Source organism: Pinus tabuliformis, chromosome 6 (assembly GCF_031772625.1).
Source record: "Pinus tabuliformis cultivar Carrire ecotype Pingquan chromosome 6, CPIR1, whole genome shotgun sequence".
In the NCBI taxonomy this organism is placed as follows: Eukaryota; Viridiplantae; Streptophyta; class Pinopsida; order Pinales; family Pinaceae; genus Pinus; species Pinus tabuliformis.
In genome coordinates, this window is record NC_142292.1 from 1379321661 (window position 1) to 1379345989 (window position 24329).

General features: G+C 29.7%; 1 protein-coding gene across 1 annotated transcript in view; it reads left to right on the forward strand.

Moving 5' to 3' along the window:
* The first annotated feature begins 16476 nt into the window (after positions 1-16476).
* Positions 16477-24329, forward strand: part of NAC007 (NAC family transcription factor) — a 28306-nt gene continuing 20453 nt past the window's right edge. The window contains exon 1 of the mRNA XM_089388364.1: positions 16477-17192. The gene's annotated coding sequence lies outside the window, so the exon portion shown is untranslated. The remainder of the gene's footprint in view (positions 17193-24329) is intronic.

Here is a 24329-nt window from a genome sequence, read left to right on the forward strand (position 1 = left end):
AGAGAACACCATGCTCAACTTTGAAATTAATTTTGATTTCTTATCCGGGGTAATGTTGAAAGCCACTCTAATGACATAAATACGAACAAATTAATTTATTAAACTGCCTTTATTTAACTAGTTAATTTATTAAACTATCTTTATTTAAGGACTTAATTTATTAAACTATTTTTATTTTTTAAAAATAACAATAATAAATATTTTTGTTATATAATTTAATATCTATATTCATTATAAAAAAGATAATAACACTGGATTATACTAAAAGTTAATGATAAATATTTTGATGAGCATTTTATAATAATGATAATTAATATTTCACTGAAATCAAATTTAATTTTTTAAATTTTTAAATAATAATATTTATAACACTGGATTATACTAAAAGTTAATGATAAATATTTTGATGAGCATTTTATAATAATGGTAATTAATATTTCACTGAAATTAAATTTAATTTGTTAAATTTTTAAATAATAATACTTCTTTCATTTTATTTTAACTTTTTATACTGAAAAATAAAAATTTATTTTATAATAATAATAATTAATATTTCACTGCAATCAAATTTAATTTGTTAAATTTTTAAATAATAATACTTATTTCATTTTATTTTAATTTTTTATATTTAAAAATAAAAATTTAATATTTTACTGGGATGATAATTAAAAATATTTACACAATTAATATTTTGATAAATATTTTAGGAAAAAATATATTAGGAAAGATATTTCATATAAATTAACCTACCATATCTCTTGAATTGAAAAAAGAAAAAAACCAAAAAAACAAACATTCATTTATAAAGTAAACATTAATCATAATTTCATAATTTATTTAAGAATTGAACACCTCTCTTTCATGAGCATGTTTATCTACTCATATTATTAGTTCACTGAATTTATACAATGTTTTAGGAGTAGAAAATTTATGAAAGCTTGCCTTTTCAAACATTAAAAAATAAAAATAAACTTCCACTCATAATTTACTTCATGGTGACACAAGCTCGTTGAAGCGTGAAATTCAATGTTGTGTGTTTCTTAACGGTCGTAATATAAAACAAAAGTTCATAACATGTTTAATGTAGGTATTGGTTGTACCCTTTATGAACTTAAATAGTGAAAGGACAATCAACTCATGAATGGTAATTGAGTAATATTATTATTTCAGATCAAACTTATGGATGGTAATTGAGTATTATTCATATTATCTTTATTCATGAAAGATATTTTATATTTCGTTAAATATTATAATTTTTATTTTTATATTTATTTTTTTAATAATTAATTTTGATTTTTAATTCGATAATTATAAATATTTTATAGTGATTATATAATTTTAAATTTTAATTTAAAAATATGATTTAATAAATTATTATTTAAATATGGTATAAAATATATTAAATTTAGCTTAATTTAAATATTGTATTTTATTAATAATAATTAATTTAAAAATTAAAATTTATGAAAGTATTATTTTCTCGATTTTAGTAATTTAAGTTTTAATTATTTTATTTGAAAATCATATTTTTAAGAAGTTATGTCTTTTTAAATTTACGAACATATATATCAAACCACATTTTATTTTTCCTGCCATATTTTAATTAGTTGTATATGTATTTTTAATAATTCTTTTTAGTCCGAGTATCATGCTTTATGCGTGTATGGCTCTAGCCATAATGGCTAGGAATTCTCTAGCCATAATTACTATGAATTTTTTCCTAGTTGCACACCCTCAACTATAATCTAAGCCCATATGGACTCTCTCTCTTTTCTAGGCTTGGTTCTCTCTCCTTTCCCATGTTGGTTGTCATTCAATGTGAATCTAGTGGTTGTATTCTTTGCATGGAGGTGGTCATTTCCATTTCCTCAACACCCCCTTCTTTGGGTCACCCAATTTTCACTCAGAAGCACATCTTAGTGACTATGGGTAGTCCGAGGGAGCTTCTTCAAACATGTCTATTTTTTGGGGATCTAATATATTCAATGGTTGCAAATATAGTTCTCTTCCTAAGAATGGTAGCCCGAATAATGTTTATTTTAGCTAGATCATAAATAATATCCCTCATTCTTCCCACCTTCTCATTCAAAAAAGATCCAACAATTAGTATTCCCATAGTAAAAGGTGCTTCCATTCATGAGGCCTTCTATCATTCAAATGGGATTTTCTTTCATTTCAATGGCCTCTAGCCTCGTTTAGTGGATTTGCATGAATGGGTTTATGTCTCCTAGAAACTTCAGTTAAAAGATGAGGTCTTTATTTACCTTTATGCTAAGGGTCTTTAATTACCCTTATGCTAAGATGAGGTCTTTATTTGCCTAGTGGGTTGGAGCCAAGAAAGAACATTTGTTGATTTCCAAGGAAGATTCACCTAAACTAGACACCCCTATAAAGAGGTAAACTGGATTTGGAAAAAATTGGGGTACTTTAATGGAGTTTGAGCAATCAAGGGATACCGCCTCAAATCAAAAGTATCCATCTAAAAAAGAATCAACACAATAAGGCTCAATAAAATCTTAGAATGTAGAGTCTCTTACATTGAGTTGGTCATACCAAGATAAACTCCCATATCCAAACAAACTAGATAAAGAAGGAATAACAAGGTCTTCGTCAAAGGAAAAGGAAGTTTCAACAACAATAATGCATCTTTTCTTTCCTCTAGTGTGTGAATAATTTGATAGTATTTATTCATGTAGGAAATATCAAGAAAAACTTTTTGTGTACTTCAATATTTTATATTTTTTGCACATAAGGAAGTGGAAATCTTGGTTGAAATTAAAGTCGCGTACCTTTTCTAATGTGTTTTTGTTGTATATTTTTACCTAATAGACATATATCCCTTTTTCTATTCATATGTATGTTCAATACCTTTTAGATATTGATATTTTCTACATTCTAATATATCTCCAAAGTATTTTCAATTACTTTGAGTCATAATAAAATCATATAAAAATTTGAAATTTTTGATATATACAAATCACATAAAGGTGAAATAATATACATTATAGAAAAGATATAATCTAGAAATTATGGTTTAGCTAAAGGCATGGTCTAACTATTAGAAATTTTGGTTTTTTCATTAGATTTTAGTGATATAGTTTTTGGTGGGATTGTGATTTTTCATTATTTAAAAGGGCACTCATATTATGCAAATTACACAGATCAAATTTACTATTCCAAAGAATCCCTCCCAAATTTCTAGCAAAATTTAACAAAAAAACTATGTCCAAAAGAGGCCAAAATGTCTTTTAGTAAGTCCACACTTTAATGAAAAGACTAACTCAACTTATAAACAATAAAATCTCTTTCAAAGGGAAATTATTGAAATTTTTAATTATGAAAGTTATTTAATATTAATAAAAAACAATAATATACATGCATATTGTCTCACTCAAATAGCAATAAAGTTCACAATCACAAGTCTTTGAAGCTACAAATCAGGTTTCAATGTCAATACTAAAAAATGATGGTGGAATGAGAGAAATATTGAGAAAAATGTAAAATAATATTACATTTTCCCTAATATTCTCCCCTATTTAGTCCTCACCCCTACTTTCATGTATGGGAAAATATTGGGAAATGTAATGTTGATCTAATTCCCTTGTTGCTTTAAGAGTGTGTATATGAGTGTGGAAGTGGAGGGAAGTATTGGCAAAATATAATATTGATGGCATGTGATTGTTACTTTAAGGTTGAGAATCATTTGACTTCTCCATAATAAATGCCTCCTCTTTATAGTATATGCTTCCTAAAAAATACCAAAGAAAAGGAAAGAAATAAAATTTAAAAAATATTTAAGAAATTTAAAATAAAGGTAATTATGTATCAAAATCCATAAACAAGTCTTTTTAAACTTGATTCCTTTAAGAAAAAAAAATATTAATGGAGAATGAGAGTAGAGATGGAAGAAAATATTAGGAAAAATGTAATCTTCATCTGTATATTTTGACTTCTCCATAACAAATACTCTTTTTCTATAATATGTACTTGGTTAAATGGAAAATATTATTTTTTGAAAAAAATACTAAGAAATTAAAAAAATATATTGTGAAACAAAATCCATAAAATAGGTCTTTCAAACTTCATTCTATTGAGAAAAAGAAAAATATTAATGGGAAATAATGCTATGTTTTATGGGTATTTTCATTTTATTTTATATGGGTGAGAGAAATCCTTCATATATATATATATTTCAAATTTATTAAGAAATCATTGAAATTGTGTATTTAAATTATTGATTATATATAATTTTAGCGTTTCAAATCTTTTTTAGATGGTTGAATTTCTTTATATATTTAAAAATATAATTTAAATAATAAAAAGGTGGATCTAGGCAATAATTATATCTGATTTTGGTGTGAAAAATTAAAACTCTACCATCACATATATATAGATGTTTTCTAAATATTTGATGAATTAGATCCCTATACAACTAAAATGTATTTTAATTTTTTAAATGATATTTAGTCTTTAATAGATTTTTGGGTCCAAATTTTTTATGAAAAAAATAAAAATAAAAATGAATTATAATAATTATATTGTCAAAAAAATAAAAATAAAAATTAAATAATAACTCAAAAAAAAATTAATTGAAATTTTCAAATATCCAGATAATATCATCCCACACACATTTTTAATATTAATAAAAATAAAACAAAATTTAATATAAAAATAAATTATTATAAATTTATTTTAATCTATAATATAATAAAAAATTACATAACCATTTTAAATACTTACCTCATTTTATGATAACATATATTTAAAAAATCAACCATACATAAAACCTTTATATGTAATTATATTTAAAATAATAATTATATTTTGTAAAATAAATATAAACTATAAAAATATCTTTTTATTCATTAACAAAATAAATATTCAATTCATTTTGTTTTATTTTTTTTTTATAATATTATATAATATAATATCATTATTTGTGTTACTTTATGATATTGTACTTTATTCACATAATATTATTGTTTATCGGTGAAATTCATGGTTTTATGTTATATATGTAACTAATTCATTGGTTAATCAATTTCACTTTAATTAGGTTATATAATTCATATTTAATATATAATATTTTATTATTAAGTTTAGTTTTATATGATATGATGATAATGTATATTTCTATAGATATTTTAATAAATAAAATAATAAATTATATGATATTTTATTTTTTCCTCAAAATTAATTTATAATATAATTATTTATTATTAATTATAATGAATACTTGATTTCTACCCGCTACGTGGGTGGGCTTGTGATTGTTGATATATCGTTTTTATTACTATAAATACCATCACTTTATATGTTCCATACTTAACACCCTTCGTGTATTTCACCCTATTACTACTGTTATTATGCTTATAATTTCGCCAAATATACTATATAAGTTAGTGGATATTATTATGCTTATAATTTCACCAAATATACTATATAAGTTAGTGGAATGATAGTGATTGATCATCATAAAGTTGACTATGGAGAGACAACAAAAGGGGAAATACATGAGATATTAATAGCCATATTTAGAGAAAGGTTCGCTGGATTTGGATAAAGTCTCCCCACCTCTATCACTATAAAGCACAGCACACCGCTAATTTCTAGTTGACTTTTGCTCTAAACGAAAGTCAAATAATAAATGGGGTCAAATATAATATTAAGGCCTAATTTTATTTTTTTTTTGGGTAAAGTGTGATTTTGTATGTATATGTTATTTAATATTAAAATGCCAAAAGAGAATAGCATACCATCATTAATAAATTTGAAAGGGAAGTTTAACCACATTGGGCTACACATCACTTTGTCCATACATTACATTTTATTTTTTAAGTTGATGTAACACATTGCATGTGGTACCCAAGTGCATTCATGGTCTAATATGATGACCAACACACAGTTGACTACTTCCTACCTAATATATTGATGTCATAATGGTAAGAATAATAAAAATAATAATGCCCCCTCCACTTCCACTTCCTTGGACTGATTATTATTATTTGGAATAGGACTTGTAAACAGAAGGCAATCATTTAATATGGTTTGCCCTAATAAATCCAAATGATTAGATTTTGTTAAGTAAATAATCACTTGGGATAATGTGTAACATTTCTTTAATGAATTGAATGCAATTTATTGCGTGATGTGTGTGAAGCATATTTATATCATCTCTTTCAAATTATGTAATTAAATGCAATTTGTTGAGTTAGCCCATGTGTCTTTTTCATCCTTCATCCTTCCACGTATGCATATGCCTACCGTTAACCTTAGATTCATTGACATGTAATTCCTCCACTTCTTTTTATAATCACTATATTTATTTCCATAAATGGAAGTGATTTTGGGATCTAAAAGCTGGGCTCCTCTTTGGTTTAGTGCCAACTATACCAAAAAAATATATATAATTAGGCAGTGCTTATAGATACCCTGTCCCACTAAAAAAAATTCTTAGTACTTTAGATGGGATGTCAAATTAATTGTACGGATTCTCTATATTAAAATATAGAATTGTTGTCATAGCTTTTGAGAACATGGTCTTAAAAATTAGATGGAATGTGTATTTCTTCCCCTAGTTAGATGTGTGTCCTCCACTAGTAAGCATATACAACAGTGACATTGTTTCCTCACTATTTTAGTTTAGTGGAAGATTAGAATGGCTGATGTAATTAAAATTTAAATTAAATGATGGTAAGCATGGCTATCCAAAAAGAATAGACAACGAGCGATATACTAGTTGTCCCCTCTATAAAGCCACCCTCTTTTCGCATAAGGGTTAACATTTTGTTGAAAAGTTTAATTATATGTTAAATTTTACACCATTATAAAAATTCCAAGTAATATATAAAGATAATTAAGAAATTAATTCAAGATTATATTTAATTATATTAAAATAATAAATATTAAAAAATAAGTTGTTGCATATTATTTAAAAGCTTAATTATAATAATGTTGTAGCATAAATATTTTAAGTTTTTATTATTTGAATAATTATTATTGGAATTTGGTTATAATTATTGGTGGAAATATACATATTTTTAAGTAAATTACATTTTTGAATGTATAAATAGATTCACCATTCTAAAAAACAGATACAACATTAAGATTATATAAATTCAACAATTGAAATATGTAATTCTAATAATTTTTTACCAGATTTTAATATGCAATATAGTTAGTCTAATAAAAAAAATTATTTAGACTATTTCTATAAAATTATCTCATATTTCCAATTAAAAAAGAAAGTCAAGTCATCTCTCCAATAAACAAAGTTTTTCAAAAAAATAACTTTAGCTCATGTTTGAATTAAAGGTTATTGAGAAAATGAAATTTCAATAAAAAAAATACAAGATCGCATGGTTTCCTTGATGGCGTTGATGAACATTATTTCAATGGTCGCTATGGTTCATGTCGTTGTCGCTACAAGCAATACCCATGAAGGATGTGGCTAGCCATCTAAAAGTACACATTAATTCTTCACATGTAGGGATGTTTATTGCACCCCACCACTTCCCATTACTCCACAAGATGAGAAGGTGTACTCATCATTCAATTTGTTGGTTTTGATTCGCTCAACTCTCTGAGTTCTATGCTCCTTGTGTTTGTTTTGCCTTGTTGCTATCTTTTTCCATTTCTTGAGATGGCTTTGCTTAGAAAAATTTCCCTTTTTTAACCCTTCAATGTTGAGGACCTCTACTTGTTCTCCATGTTCCCATAATCATTCTTGGCTTGGGATTCCTTCTCGAACATTAAGCCTACAAGCTTATGGGATTTAGTTGCAAATAATAATTCTTTGTGTGGCTGCACATGATCATTCCCACAACAACTTAGTCTTTCCATCTAACATGTTGTTACTTCCCTATCCTACCACTACATAACAACACGCTCAATGTAGGTGAGGTGGTGAAGGTAATGGTTTCCAGGGCGACGTGTGTGCTCATTTTGTGTTGAGTCTTTGACCTAACTATAGCATGAACAAAGTATACATAAAGTTCAACGAGAGATCATGAAGGTTGTAAACAAGATAAAACTCGAATGTTGATAGCTTTTGAACACCAAAATATTGGGAGATTGTGTCACTTGGGTGTCGTACATTGGGAACATGTGGGGTCGTCAAAACCAATATTTTCATACTATTGACTTATATTGGCCTCTCAATGCTTTCCTTGGTTGCATCTTGTTGGATTGTCACACAACTCAAGTCAGGATTCTAGTGGTTGTCGAGAAAAATCAACTCTAGCTAATATCTCAATACTTTCCTTAGCTGGGTCCTATTGGATTGTTACAGAATTCAAGTCAAGATTCTAGTGGTTGTTGAGAAAACCCAACTCTAGTGGATAGACATGGAAGGAAGGCTTGCTCGCATCGAGTTAAGATTGACTCTTAGTTTGACCCCGATCTCTCTAATTAAAGAAGTAGCCAAGCCCATTAAGGTGGAGACCTCACCCTCTCACTAATTTATAGTCAAGGTTGTTTTTCATATTTTTTTATAATATTAGACTAACTCTTTATAGAAAAATTTGATTTAAAACTTAATTTTCCACAACTTTGGATCATATATCTAAATTAAAATAAACATTATCTTTTTTTAATTTGAAACCATATATTTTTTTAAGGATTCAGCCACTAATCTAATTTCTGTAATAATAAATTAGTAATAAATATCTTTCCATAAACTATATACTCTTCCTAATTTTAATAAAATTAACTCTTAAAAAATAAAAATTTATCAACCAAATAATATTTTTGAAAAAATATTTATGTAATCATATTTAAGGTGAAACTTGTATGGTGAAACATTATGATTAACAACTATGTTATAAATTGAAATGCTTATCCATCGAAAGAAAGGGGTGTTCCTTCCTCGCGTATATACCAATAGTAAAAACGCTGAGTGAAATTCTTTCCCATGAAGAAGGGGATGCTCCGGCACTATACCAGGAATAAAGTCCACAAAACAAAAAAGTGAAAGCTCCTTCCCATCTATCTATGTAATGGGTGCATTGCAATGAACCTTTATAAACAACTATGTAAATAAAGATGCCAAAGAAATTTATTATAGTATATTAGTTGTTGAAACTAGGAGTATATATTATGATTTTGCATCATTCACAAACCTATGTCAAGAAAGTTATTATGTAAAAAAATTGGAGAATATTACATTATTCATATCTAATAAAGCTTAAGATGCCATTTTTGAGATATGTGTTCCATATCACAAAAGTTATTGTTATCCCCCAAAATCTTATGGATAGTATTTTTAATGGCGTTACGCAATTTTTAAGCCACTTAATTTGGTCTGATAATATAATTGGGATAACAAATTTTGTGTTTTGTGTCTCTAGAATATAGAAAATAATATTGATATTGAAATAGATAATTCCTAACAGTGAAATAATTTTATTGGTAAAATTTAAAATTAATTAATAATATTTGATTAAAAATGTTTATATAATTATAATAAGATATTTATATATATCTATATATATATGGGGATAAAGAATTAAATTATTTTTAAAAGAAAATGAAGAGAGTTGAATTATATCATAAGTTTAGTCATTCAAGATAAGACAATTTATGAAACTCTATAATTTTAAATATACTCAAAATTTTACATAATTTAATGTTAGATACTTAAATCTTTGAATTGATACTTGTCTTTTCATCGTATATTGGAGGTCACTTAGAGGTAAGTATTTTAATGTATATATATGGTTTTTATTCATTAATAGGGAGTGATTTATTCATAAGGGGTGATGAATGATTGAACTTTGCATCTTTTACAAGTAATAATAATGCTTTTAAATTATTATAATAAAATAAATAGAAATATAGATAATATATTGTTAGAGTTTGTTTTTTTCAACACTTTTCTTTATGAGTTAGCTATAATGAGTTGTAAGTTTATCTAGGGATTTGTGCCTACCCAGTTGTCATTGTTATCATTAATTAACAATGGGCCTCTTCTATTGTTATATAATTGAGGTCTTCTATGTAATTTTATAGTTGCAATTAATATAAGTAGTTAATATTCTTGTTATTGTTATCATTAATTAATAATGGGCCTCTTCCATTGTTATATAATGGAGGTCTTCTATGTAATTTTATAGTTGTGATTAATACGAGTAGTTAATACTCTTGTATGATATAAGAGATTTTTTTTTCATTTTTGTTAATGGGGCTTTGCGATTTTTTGATTCCAAATCTTTAAATCTGCTTGAATGGTGTTATTTCAAATCTGATTCTATTTACCTCTGTGTAAAGGTAGTTGCTCCAATTTTTCTTAGGTTGTTTTCTTTATAGTTGTTTATTTGCAATTTTTATTACTTTATTGCTCAATATCCATGGACCTATTTGAGATGGTATCAAAGCAAGTTCTACAATCCTCTTCTCATATTTTTTAAAAGATGTAACTGTTAGCTTTATGAATTTTAAAATCTCTGATTTTGCTTTCATAAATCATATTCATTTAAAATATTTTTTAATATAGGTTTATTTGTTCACCAAACTTTAACATATATTCATTCGTATTAAAAAAATGAATTGCACTTTACCACCCAATAAAAAAAATATCATACATTTAAACTAAAAGAGAAAACATTTAAAATTGATAATGTGAAAAAATAAAATCTTTCGAAGAAAAAAAACAAAATACTTTCTAATATAACACTTCAAATTCAAACAAAATTGATAAAATCCATACATGCTTCAGTATAATGATGCATTTTTTTCCTTTACAAAAATGGATTTCTTTGGTAAGTCTACCTCTCTTTTTTTAACAATATATCTCTCCCTCTCTCTTTAACCATATATTTTCTAGGTAATTCAACTTCTATTCTCATTAACCATATATATTTCTTTTTTAAATATAAATATGTAAATTAATATAAATAATTTTTAAATATTAAAAAAAATCAAAATTAATATAAAGAAATAGTTATTTCTATTAAAATTATATATATATAATCTTTGTCAATTAAGGTTATTTTGAGTGGTTGAGTAAAATAGTTGTTATATCTCTTTTCCCTATTAAAATGACACGATGATAAGAAAAAATATTGTAATAACTATATACCTATCTCACCCAAAATATATATATATAGATATATATAATTCTTTTCATAATCATATCACCACAAATTTAATAGCTACTCCCAATTTAACTCAAATAATATTTTAGTGGGCCAACATTCAAAAACTAATGTTATCCATTAAACCATTCTTAACAGCTATAACTATATATCTATAATCAAAACCATATCTTACTATTAAATATATAATATTTAACTATATGCCCCCTGTAAGGTATGAGAGATGTGTACCGTCTTCTATTCAGAAAGGGAATTGCATCTTGTGAATCAATGTCGGAGGCACTGTTTCACTTTTATTTCTCAGCTTGCCATTGCGCATGCACACACCAAACCTGGAAACCATTTATTTCCCCAAGACGATAACATAAAATAATGTGTTGGTCACATTTCATGCTAATACAGTCTCAGGAAAAGAGTTTGTATTGTATTCTAATGTTTGTGTCTGCACACCTGTCATGTGCTTCTGCTTTTAGAACCCAACTGTCACGCCAACCCCCATGGCTCAATCACTTTAATATTAGGTTTGGCACTCCTGTCCCCTCCTTGAAGCTTCTATTTCCCCACGCTTTCATTATACATGCCACCTTCCGTCCAACCTACTGGAATACTACCCATAAAATACCCAGCTCTACAGAAAAAAGAAAAGAAAAAAAAAGAGAGAAATATCCCAACATCATCACACTCATGGTGGCCCCTGGGAGTATTACAGTATCCGCTTCCTTTTTTCTGTATTTTTTTAATTTACCTTTTTCTTTTGGCTCGCGGTAGATGCGCTTCAGGGGCCCCAAGCTACATGTCGCGGAGCGAGTTCGATCCTGCGACCTGAGATAATTATCGGACGGCAGGGAACCCCACAGCTATGATAAGAGTCAGCACGAGCAGCTTACTCCCACCACCACCTTTTCATTTTTTCACCGTCCCGGAGGCGTAAATACTCTCGGCGTCGTCCCACGTTGGCTCACGTGTGAAACTTTTCCTTCACTTTTCACCCTCTTCGCCACGCGCGCCGCCGGCGGCGCAGCCCCTTTCGCCGGCCGGTAAGTAATCGAATTGCGCTGACGGCAGCAGCCCGTTAGATCTCTCCCGGTCCAGACGCGCGGCGAGGAGGATGGCTTGAGTTCCCCGCCGTCTGTTTTGTCCGTCCGATCGAATGGCGGCCACAGTTGGGCCCTCCGGGCGGGGACTCACGGGCTTGAGCTCCTTTCATGTGACCGCGCCCGGGGACGTTTGACAGTGGCGTCGACGTCAAGCAAGCACGCGCTGTAAATTGTTCCCTACGTGTCAGTGCGCGATCGACGACAGCCTTTGGGAGTTAGCGTGCTGCCTGCGAGTGAGTGAGCGGTAAGAATTCCGGTCGTGGCGCCCAAGCACGGAATTGGGACTCGCAGATACAGTTCCCCCAAGTCCCTCTCGCCAGATTTGAACTTCTGAGATAGCTCCCACCTTAAATTTGTAGCACACTGAAACTCTCTGGGGAGCTACCAAGTCAAATTTGTAGCACAAGGAAACTCTTTTCGAGTTGGGAATTCGGTATTTTTAAGGAATAATTGGAAATCGGTAAGAATGTTCTTTGCAACCAATTAAGAAAAAAATAATATATAACTCATTAAGATTTTATGTGTTAAAAGGAACCATTAAATCTGAAGTTATTTGACAAGGACCCACAATTAATAACTGAACAATATTTGCGCCTCCATAGGAAAAGTACCCACAGGCTTCTAGTAAGCTTTTTGAGGAACTCAGTTCTCAAAAGTAACAGAGAGGCCCAGAATAGTGCCTACACAGTATTGAGATCTCTGCAGGAAAATAATGGAGAAGACTATTGCTTTGTTGCCCTTTATCACAAAAAGAAAGAGGGGGCAAGAGGGGCAAAAAATTAGAAGTAAAAGACAATCAACATTGTACATTTTGAGAAGAAAAAGAAATTTTAAAGTAAACACAGAACAACAATGTACCACTGTACTATATGGCAAATGTCACTGAATATGATGATCAGCAACTTGACATATTCCCACAATGACCACTAATTTGACATATTCACACAGGAATAATTTGTGAATGCTTTCAAGCTTCAGTACTTCATTAATGAACAGTCTTTTGTATCTTTTTACTGAATCTATGACAACAGTGATATTTTTATGATTTTATATTCTATCATTTTATATCTTATTTTAAGTTTAGTTTTATTGTTATAAATTAAATTCTATTATTATAGAGTTTTTTTTATATAGTCTAAAACCTTATTATAACTAAATAAGTAATAAGATAATTGTGGTTGATTGTTAAAATAATTTTTAAGTCATAAAAAAACATTTAAATTTACTCTTACAAACTCTTCAATTATTTTTGTGGGTTATTTGCCTAACTTTGTTTCTAGAGTAAACTGGACACCCATTAACAAAATGTGGGATTTGGTAGTCGAAAATTTAAAGGGAAATTGGTATAGAAACGAGGTTTCTGACCAGTTGTTACCCGGATCACTTAATGCAATGCTTCCGGGAATATATTATAATATTAAGAGGAACACGGTAGAATGTATATAATAAAATCTTATTCAAAATTCATTAAAATTTATTGTTATAATTTTTTCTTAATTAAAGAGTAGTTTGGTCAAAAATTTGTAGTCAGATTTTGATTTGTGATTTGTTTAAATTAGTTTTTGTTAAAAACTTTTGTTATGGAAAAGTTCTACAAGTGTACTTGGGATAAGGAGCTAGGAGGAAAGAAAAATTACTATATTGAAGTGTTTAAGAAATCTTGATTTGTGTTTGCTTAAATTGGTTTTTGTTAAAAACTTCTGTTATGGAAAAGTTCCACAAGTGTACTTGGGATAAGGAGCTAGAAAGAAAGAAAATCACTATATTGAAGTGTTTAATCCCACTCATAGTCATCAACCAAAAACATACATAGAGGCCAATATCTTTGGAGAGCCAAATTCTTATTGCTCAGTTAAGGACTAACTCTCATCAACTCCGTTGTGAATAGGGCGCTCGAAAAAGTCAAAAAAAGTGTGGGAGGAAAGAGTAAGCATTTTTTGTTCTTGGGGAAAAGTGGAAACAGAAAACATTTCATTTTAGAATGTGTGGCCTTCAAAGACAAATATGCTGATAGCTAGCTCTTGGAATAATCTATTTAGCTAGGGGTTTGTCGAGAAGTTTGGAGCATTTATTTTGAAGCTTCACAAAAAAAACTTGACAGGGAAATCGCTCAATACATCGAGCAGATGAAGAAGCAATCGCTCAATACATCGAGCAGATGAAGAAGCAATCTGTGCCATAGGCTATTTTTAGCCTCGTTAAAATAATTTCTTTTTTTCTTTCTATATATAAATTTAGCATTGGAAAAAACCTTTGTGGCACTTAGATTGTGAAGAGTTCCCTTATCAAACTTGATTTCAATGAATCTTTGCCAAATTCTAGACAAATTAGATCGAAAAAGATACCATAATTCTTTTTAAAAATCACACTTAAAAACTACTAGTTTAATTAATTTTGTTCACATGTTTATTTAAGTGGTTAATTGCATGCACGATGCCTAACTCTGAGTAAACCGAACACTTAATAAAACACGTTGTCTATGTACGCCACAAATTCGCCTGGAGTAAAAAAGGTTTTCAAAAAATTAGAATGCTAGAGTGTTTGCATAGTTTTTTGATGGTGGAAATTGATTTAACATTATCAAGAACCTTTGGGTCACCTAAAATCCTAAAGTTTGACCACTGTAACCTAGATTTTCAAAATTTTCCACAAGATTTTGACAGAATTTTTATTATTTTCTTAACTAATTTGTAACATTTTTTAAACTGCAATTTTAACAGAATTGGTAGTAGAAAAAATCCTCTGGAAACGGGCCACTCATTTAAAAAAGGGAAATTAGTATTTAAAATGTGTTTTCTACGGATGCCACAAATTCGCCCCTAGTAAAAAAGGTTTTCATGGTTTTTTGATGGTGGAAATGGATTTAACATTATCAAGAACTTTTGGGTCACCTAAAATCCTAAAGTTTGACCGCTGTAACTGAGATTTTCAAAATTTTCCACCAGATTTCACAGAATTTCCATTATTTTCTTAACTAATTTGTAACTTTTTTTACACTGCAATTTTATTAGAATTGGTAGTAGAAAAAATCTTCTGGAAATGGGCCACTCATTTAAAAAAGTGAAATTAGTACAAATTCGCCCCTAGTAAAAAAGGTTTTCAAAAAATTAGAATGCTGGAGTGTTTGCATAGTTTTTTTGATGGTGGCCATGGATTTAACATTATCAATTTAAGTAACTTAAAATCTTAAAATTTGACTACTATAACCCAGATTTTCAAAATTTTCTACCAAATTTTGACAAAATTTTCATTATTTTCTTAACTAATTTGTAAATTTTTTTAAACTGCAATTTTATTAGAATGGACCATTTTATTAGAATTGGTAGTAGAAAAGATCCTGGGCCACTCATTTTAAAAAGGGAAATTGGTAATTTATAGCCTTTTTTAAACTGCAATTTTATTAGAATTGGCAGGAGAAAAAATCCTCTGGAAACGGGCCACTCATTTAAAAAAGGGAAATTGGTATTAGAAATGAGGATTCGGACCAGTTGTTACCTGTGTCGCTTAATGCAATGGATCAGCATTTGACTAGAGAGAGCATAATATTATAATTTTAACTGGGTAGAATGTATATAAAAAATATATTCAAAATAAATTAAAACTATAACTTCCTGTACTACCAAATTTTAACTTTGACTACTTTCTTATTTATCATCCAATTTTAACCTGGACTACTTTCTTATTTTAGTGTTCCTTGTTCCGTCCCTTCAGGAACCGAAGAGCCACGGCCCAGCGGGACCCGAGATACAGCAGACGGTAATTTATTTTTCCCCCGGTTGTATAATACAGCAAAAGGCCACAAGGCTCCGTCGACCAACTCGCCACGTACTCGGGGCGACAACCCCACACCCATCATTCGCCAGGGGTCCGTCTACTCATCAGTCGGCGCACCCAGCCAGCCCACCCCCCTCGCAGCCGGAAAGCTGCCTGACCCGGCACTCCCGTCCGGCGAAACGGAGAAATATTTTCAACCCCCGATATATATATATAAAATATATTTTGTTTCTATTTGGAGAAAGGTCGCAGTCGTAATGTATAGCGTCGGTCGTGGGAGGTCCCCTCTGGTGGGCCACACATGAAATATTAAAACCCTAGTATCAACCAACCCCAGTCGCTCGATCTCCCGTCCGGCGGTCCCGCGCGCTGAACGATAGCCCTTTTCACAGAGACTGCTCCCTTACGTCAGCGGGTCCCCACCCACGCCCATCAGAATCCAGGAGCAACCATCCCTTCATTAATTGCATTCATTTATTCCTTCCTTCATTCCTTTGTCTCCTGATATCGACTCCTCCTCCCTTCAAAGCTCCCCACTCCCTCCATCTCTTTTCATCCATCTCTCTGTTTTCTGCTCTGCTCGCTTCGCTTCGGTTGGGTGCTCAACACTGTTACAACTGTTTTTCCTCTGACATTGAGGCCCCAATTCTCACTTCTTTTTTTCTCTCTTCTCCGCGTTGCTTCTCCTCCCCACTTACCATCCATTATCATAGCCCTCTCTGCACACTACCCCGCCAGTCCCCTTTGCAAGTTTTTTTCCCTTCTCGTATATTTCTTCTTTTTTCCGCTCCTCGATTCCTGTACGTATATTTTGCCCACCCTTTTATGCTAGTACATTTCCCGGATCTAGCGCCACACACACTTATGTTTTCTTGGCTCTGATCCCCATAGCATGTACTTACTGCTGGTGCGCAAATTAATGCACAAGGTTGCCTCCCTCCGTCGATATCAAATCTAACCGGAGCTGTTGCTGCTGCTGCTGAGTCCAAATCTAAGCCTGAAGTGGGCTGTAGATCCTTCTTTCTACAGCCCCCTGAGGTACTCATATGACCTTCTGATCATCACAGCGCACAACCTTCAACTTCTCGGCCACATGTTCGTTTCTCGGCTTCATCTTCCTCCTCGCAGACATTTCCAATTCTGAGATTCAAGAAAACAGCTGGAGTTGGTGCCTTGAGCTTCAAAAGTCGCAGGGAGGAGCGTTGCCTCGACCAACTACTTCTGCAAGGTCTGTTACTCTCTCATATATATATACACCATGCAATTTTTGGTTACTGTAAACAGTTTTAACAAATGTGTCCCATACTTGCACTTGCAGCTATAAGAAAACCTCTCTGCTACTTCGTGAAAGCAGATTAATGAATGACTGAATTTTTTTTTTAATGTAGACGAAAGAGTTGTGTAGGAAGAACAAAGGTAATTTAGACGTGCATTCTTGTATTATTTTGTTCGTTGGCTATCAGCTTAAAATTTTCAAACCTCGCCCCGACTTTATGAATCCTTTAAATATTGTCCGGCATTCACCCCAGACAACCTTGGTTGCCTATGATCCGCCTAGATCAGTCGCTAGAAAAGGCCCCATGATGGCATCACAGGCAATTTCTGGAAGAAAACCCAAAACTGGGGTCGGTGTCATAAATCATAAATTCAATTCTATTTATATGCCATCCAAGGCCTATACATGAATAAATCGTTCCATGCTTCTCTGAGAGAATCTTGGTACAGCTAATAGTCAAATTTTCGACCCAAGAGACCATTTTTCAAATATTCTATGCTTGGGTACAGTTACAAAACTTGCAGTATCTTTCCTATATATTGTCCTCTTGTGCAGGCCTACTCCATGAAAATTTAGCCACATGTTTGCTTTCATTAAAGAAATTGATATATTCAAGCCTGCCATTTAGAATATCTATATCCATTCGATCTACTCAATTCAATCGAATGGTTTACTGAGCTTTGAGATGTCTGCCATGAGTCCGTGGCATCTGTAATTTCTCATTAAACATGGATGAAAGGCCTTGGTGAAAAGGTGTTGGGCCAGTTTAGTGCATTGTGTTTAATATTTGTCATATTAAGTAAGGTAAACATTGATAAAAATACTTTGAACCATGTTTAATATTTGCTTTAAGTAAATAATGTAGACATTGATGAAAAGCCGTGAACCAGCTTAGTACATGGTGCTTAATATTTGGCTTGAGTAAACAATGTCCCTGATGTGCAGTTATCTTGTCAAATAATAGCACAGTTTTACTATCAGTTCACGGAGAAAACATTGAAGGACTAGAGCTAATAAATGCACGTGGAACCCACATTACTGTTAAACCAGTATGATCATGAACGTAATAACCAGTAAGTGTACTGCTAGATATAGGATGATTGTTTCCAGACTTAATCCGACCAGGCAAGCATGAGATTAGTCTTGATGGCATATGTGTCCTTTCAAACTGCAAGACTGGCAATCATTTTTCAGAGAACTATTGATGAATCTTATTCGATAAGATCATATCTCTTGCTGTCATGATAAGAAACGAGATACACAGCCCACTTTCACCGTACATACGACGTAGGTGCTCCAGGGCCATATGTTCCTCGGATAATCGAACATAGTACAGGCATCACAGCTGCATCTGATAAACTCTAGAGACATTAATACGAGATTCAATTCTATATTATTATGCAGCATCGAATCTCCATGTATTACTCTTCGAGTAAAGCTTTTTAGTACCTATTAACCTGTTCGAAGTCCCTTTTTACGTATAAATTTATGTAGCTACCCATCTGCTATTATTAGCAATTTATAATCATGAGGAATCATGAAATTTTAGATCTCACTCAACAACCTAAATTTTCAAACGCTTCTTTAATCCTTCATGACCGATGCCAACATATATTTTACCAGACTGAGAACATTAGGCATTATCCATGGGCTCCAGAGAAGAATTGAAAACTCTGACATGGTGCTGCCTATACTCGCTAGAGAAAGAAACAAAATTTTAAATGGATGGTCACTTTATAACCTGGATTTCAAGTGACATGCAAATTGCACTAAACTCTAGCTACAGCGCTTAGGGCAAGCTCAAGCTTCTTATGTTAGGAACTGGGCCAAATTTTTGGACAGGCAAAGAGAGAAATATTTTCTTCTAATACCTTAGTTTGAAGGTCCACCCAGTTATGTTGAGAAATAGTTCAAGGTCTGTAAACACAAAACAATTTACTTTCATGTGAAAAACAATTTATTTTCATGTGATATTTCGGATTAACTATGCTTGATCGAAAAAATATTGAACAAGCTCCTCATTACGGGCATACTTCTACGTAGGTAGGCATCCTTGATATTTTGGGTGCTTTTCTTTACGTGGGAAATCAGCACCGCATCGATTCCAGTGACATAAACTCCACCTTGGAGTGAAACTACTTGTTAAATCTGTCATCGTTAGGTCATTCTATAGATTTTAGAATATTTTGGAAATGTAGATTTGAATTATATTTATCATATTTCGGAAATATGGCAAAATCTACACCATAGTGACATTTATATTAATATGCAAGAGTATGTCAGTTTGTCTGAAATTAGAACTTTACCATTACAGATTTTATATTGTTTGTAAGTTTTGTTGATAATCAATTTAGATGTCGAAGTCTATGTTTATAACTTATATAGGCAGATGCAATACCATCGATCAGTAAATTGTGAACAGTTAGAACGATGAGTTAACTATGTGAGAGCATAGAGGCTGTGTAATATATTAACTTTGACTGTAGAATTCTGTCACTGAAAGGGAAGTGGTGGCTGTCTAGTAAACGAGGGAAATGACTAGACACTTCCATAGAAGTAACGCAGTCTAGAACACTAGGATAATGGAAAACTTCAGAGGAGAACGCTCCATATCTGTACAGTGGAAAGTGCAGAATAGGGAAGCGTATTTGATTGAGAAGGGCTAGTGAAGGAGTTCTTTAAAAAAAAGTATGGAAAGTGTAGAATATGGAAGAGTATTTGATTGAGAAGGGCCAGTGGAGGATTTCTTATAAAAAAACTAAGATTTCAGAAAAGGGATTGTAACGTTGAACATAGAAACTGAGTTATGAGATATTTGAAAGATTATGAAGTATTAGTTTTTAACGTAGTATGAGAATTGAGTTGTTACCTTCATTTTATTGTAATTGGAAACATAGCAAGGTAACGAATACCGAGGGTGATTAAAAAGGTCCATACGATAACAATTTTATACTTATATTAGTGAATATGAAATATTAGATGAATGTTAAAGGGCTTATGGCATAAAGCGTAGGACAAAGAAGTGAGGTTGATAGCCATTGATGCATGAGCAAATTAGGATTTCGGTGAAAGTTCCAGACCCAGACCTAGTGAAAAGGGTTTAAAACAAGGTGTTATACTGAGTGATGGACCAGCATATTAGGTCAGCAAACTCAAATGAAAAAAGATTAAAAAGCAAGCCTCCCTACACGAGATTTTTGCTGCATCAGGAGTATAGATCCTTCAGAGAACGCTTTTGTTTAAAAGACATCATAGATAGAGGGAGTGTTTATGTTAAGAATCAAAGAGTCGTTAATCTAGAGTAGGGATAATAATTTTTGGGAAAAGAAGTGCTTTGAATTATTTAGAACCTATTTTAAACTGCTCAACTCAATATAGGTTAGTGTATAATAGATCAGTGTATTAGTGTAAAATAAATATAATCCAAAAAGATGTGAGAGCACCATTGAAGGTTTAATCCATCATTATATATAATAATAATATTGTTGAACCTCGATATAATAGTATTGGATTTTCTCAATATAGGTTAGTGTATAATAGATCAGTGTATTAGTGTAAAATAAATATAATCCAAAAAGATGTGAGAGCACCATTGAAGGTTTAATCCATCATTATATATAATAATAATATTGTTGAACCTCGATATAATAGTATTGGATTTTAAATATAGTTAAATTTTGATATAATAGTATTAAATTTAATATTTAGTAAAATAAAATAATAATTAAAAAATTAAAAGGTTTATAATTATGATTAGCTATATAAGATGAATTAAAATAATAAAAAGATTATAATTATTAATTATTTAATAATTTGTTAAATAATTATAACGATGAAATGGAAAAAAATATAAAAATTTATAAATATAAAATTATTTAAAAAAATTAAAAATAAAAAAATAATAGAATGTTTAAGAGATTTATTTTAATATAAAATTATTAAATTTTATATAATTTATTAAAATTTAAGATATTATATGGTTTTATAAAAAGAATAATAATACATATATAAAAATAATATAATAATCAATATTATGTAAAATATTTTACATCAAAATCTTTAAAATAATATATATATATATATATATATATATATATATATATATATATATTTTATATAAGTATAAATTGTAATTATTATTATATATATTTTATATAAGTATAAATTGTAATTATTATTATATATATTTTATATAAGTATAAATTGTAATTATTATATTTTATATAAGTATAAATTGTAATTGATTTTATTACTGTAATTTATATAATTTATAATTTTTCTTCTTTTTCATAAATAAAAGAAGACGAAAAACTTTTTATAAATTGATTCTTCCATTTTAATGGTTGTTACATTTAAAAAAAAAACTTTTATAAATTTATTTTTCCATATTAATTGTTGTCAGATATTTTTAAAATTCACTTAGTATTTTAATTTATCACATTATTTTTATAATAAAATGATTTATTTAACTTATAATATTTATTTTAATTTATCAAATTGTTTTTATAATAAAATGATGTGTAAATATTTTTTTATATTTATAATAAAATGATGTGGAAATATTTTTTTGATATTAATAAATTAATGAGTTATGAAAAAATTATTATTAAATATATTAGAAATTAAATTTAATAATTTTTTTAAATGGTGGAATTGATTTCTAGAGATTTTTTTTTTTCTCAAAGGATCTATAGAATGTAAAATAAATTGATAAGATAATTTTATTTAAAATATAAAATTTATATGAATGATATTTTATTTGAAATGGTAATTTATTTTAATTTTATTTTTAACTTTTATATTTGTAAATGGATAATTTATGATGAGTGATTGTTTTAATATAGTTATATTTTTTTAGTATATTAATTTTATTTGTTTATTTAATTTTATAAATTTATGAAGCTAATATAAAACATTTTATTATGCAAGTTGCTAATGTTTTATTATATAAATTGTTGAGGGGTTTGGTTGCTTGGTAAAAACTAGGCATCAAAACTGAGATTTGATACTTTATTCATATGATTTATATTATTTTCTTTTCTATGATGTTTAGGGTCTAATTTTTACCTACCCTAAGCTTGACTGTTAAATTTATTCGAGTTTGTTTTGTTTTATCCATTTTTATTTTTGTTTCGAGTTTGTTTAGATTGGAAAATTAATTCATATTTTAAAGGGATTCATGATCTTTTTAGATAAATTTAGTTGTACTTGTATTTCAATGATATGAATATTTAGAACCCATCATTGGTATGTTAAGAAAGCTAGAAAAGAATAAAGTAACATGTTACTAGACATACATAGGTTATGTCTGTCATGAATGAACAAACATGGGGAAGAGATAGTTCATGAGGTAGAAGATACTTCATGCAATCATGGCTCCACCTTCATCCTCAATCCTTGATTTGAACCATCCCATCATAGGGTAAGCTTCAAACTAGACTATAATGCCAAAAAGGGGACATGCTATGGAGGTAATGATGAGGGATTATAATCATGTAATTAACATTCAGTAGTAAAGGTGAATTTAATTTTAGTAGAAGTATAAGTATTTGAATCTAAAGCTCCTTATCTCCTTATATGTTTATTGATCATATTGGTTGGAAGATCTAAGGTTAACATGGGTTTGCTTCTTTGGAATTTTACGCTCAATTCTAGTTCGTGGATTTGGTGTTTGGAAGTAAAGTAGACTAAAATGGTGAACAACAAGGAGTTTGGGTAGGGGTAGCCAATTAGAGGCCCCATCAGAGGAGACATAGAAAATGCATGGCAAGCTTAGAAACCAACCTAAGAATTTTAAAGTACATGCCTCAAATATTAATAATGGAAACTAATTGCTTACATCAATACTTTTCTAGAGATAAGGTGATAAGAAGGTAGAGAAGGGATTCATCATCTAGAGATAAGGTATATAAGGAGATGATTATTTTTCAATTAAAATAGGATTTTCAACAATTATACACAAGAAATTTATGTAGACTATTGATTTATATTGGCACATGAAATCTTTCATTATTTGAATATATACAAGTTAAAGGCACTCAACACTCCGAAATCATTCACATACTTCACATGTTAGAGTAGCTTGACAAGAAATATGAAATTTGGTTAATGATAAATGGGGGGTTGATGTAGAAAGTGAGGGAAGAGAAGAGAAGAAAAGAATTGCAACAAAAAAGGCAGAGGATTAGTGAAATACAATGATATAGGAGAGAGGCCCATAGAAAGACAATGATATGAACAAAACAAATAAAGGATGGACTCTATCATGACTAATTTAGGATAAGATAACTACCACACCCCCTCTCCCCAAACTATAATATTGACTTCAACTATGAATATGAGGATTGACTTCTATCAATCTAAGTTGGAATATTATCTTATTTTAAATTTTGTTACAATAACAACGTTGTTAAAAATGCTAAAAAAACTCTAAAACTACATAAATATATTCTCTTTTTAAATAGAAATACATTATTAAATGCCTAGATAAAAAAATATTAAACATAAAATATACCTATTATCACTAAACATAAATATATCCATCACTCTAGTTTAATTTACTTTGAAAGCATTTTTCAACTTAAATTGATTCTCTCATTCTTTATATATTATCAAAAACATATATATATAATATTTTTATTTATTTTCCAATAATTAAGTTAAGAATCCACATATTTAGTTATCTTTGACTTAAATATGGTATAATATTTATTAATATTTAAAACCATTTTAAAATGTATTTTTATTTTCTTTTATATTAATTAATTTATAGATGGAATATTTGGTTATGATTATATATATATATATATATATATATAATTAAAATTAAATTATATATATTAAAAAAACATTCCAAGATAGCTTAATGGGTGATCATTGTGATATGAAGTATTTTGTAAATTAAGAGATCCAAGGTTACAATATCCTAGTAAGAAGAGGAATGTTTGGTATAATGGTAGTGGCCAGAACATATCCAATATCATGCCAACCTAACCTAGTTGCTAATAAATTTTTAAATCTAGCTTACTTTCTTTTCATAAAATTAACACATATTATTGTCTTCATTATATAGTATCTATTAGCTTATGG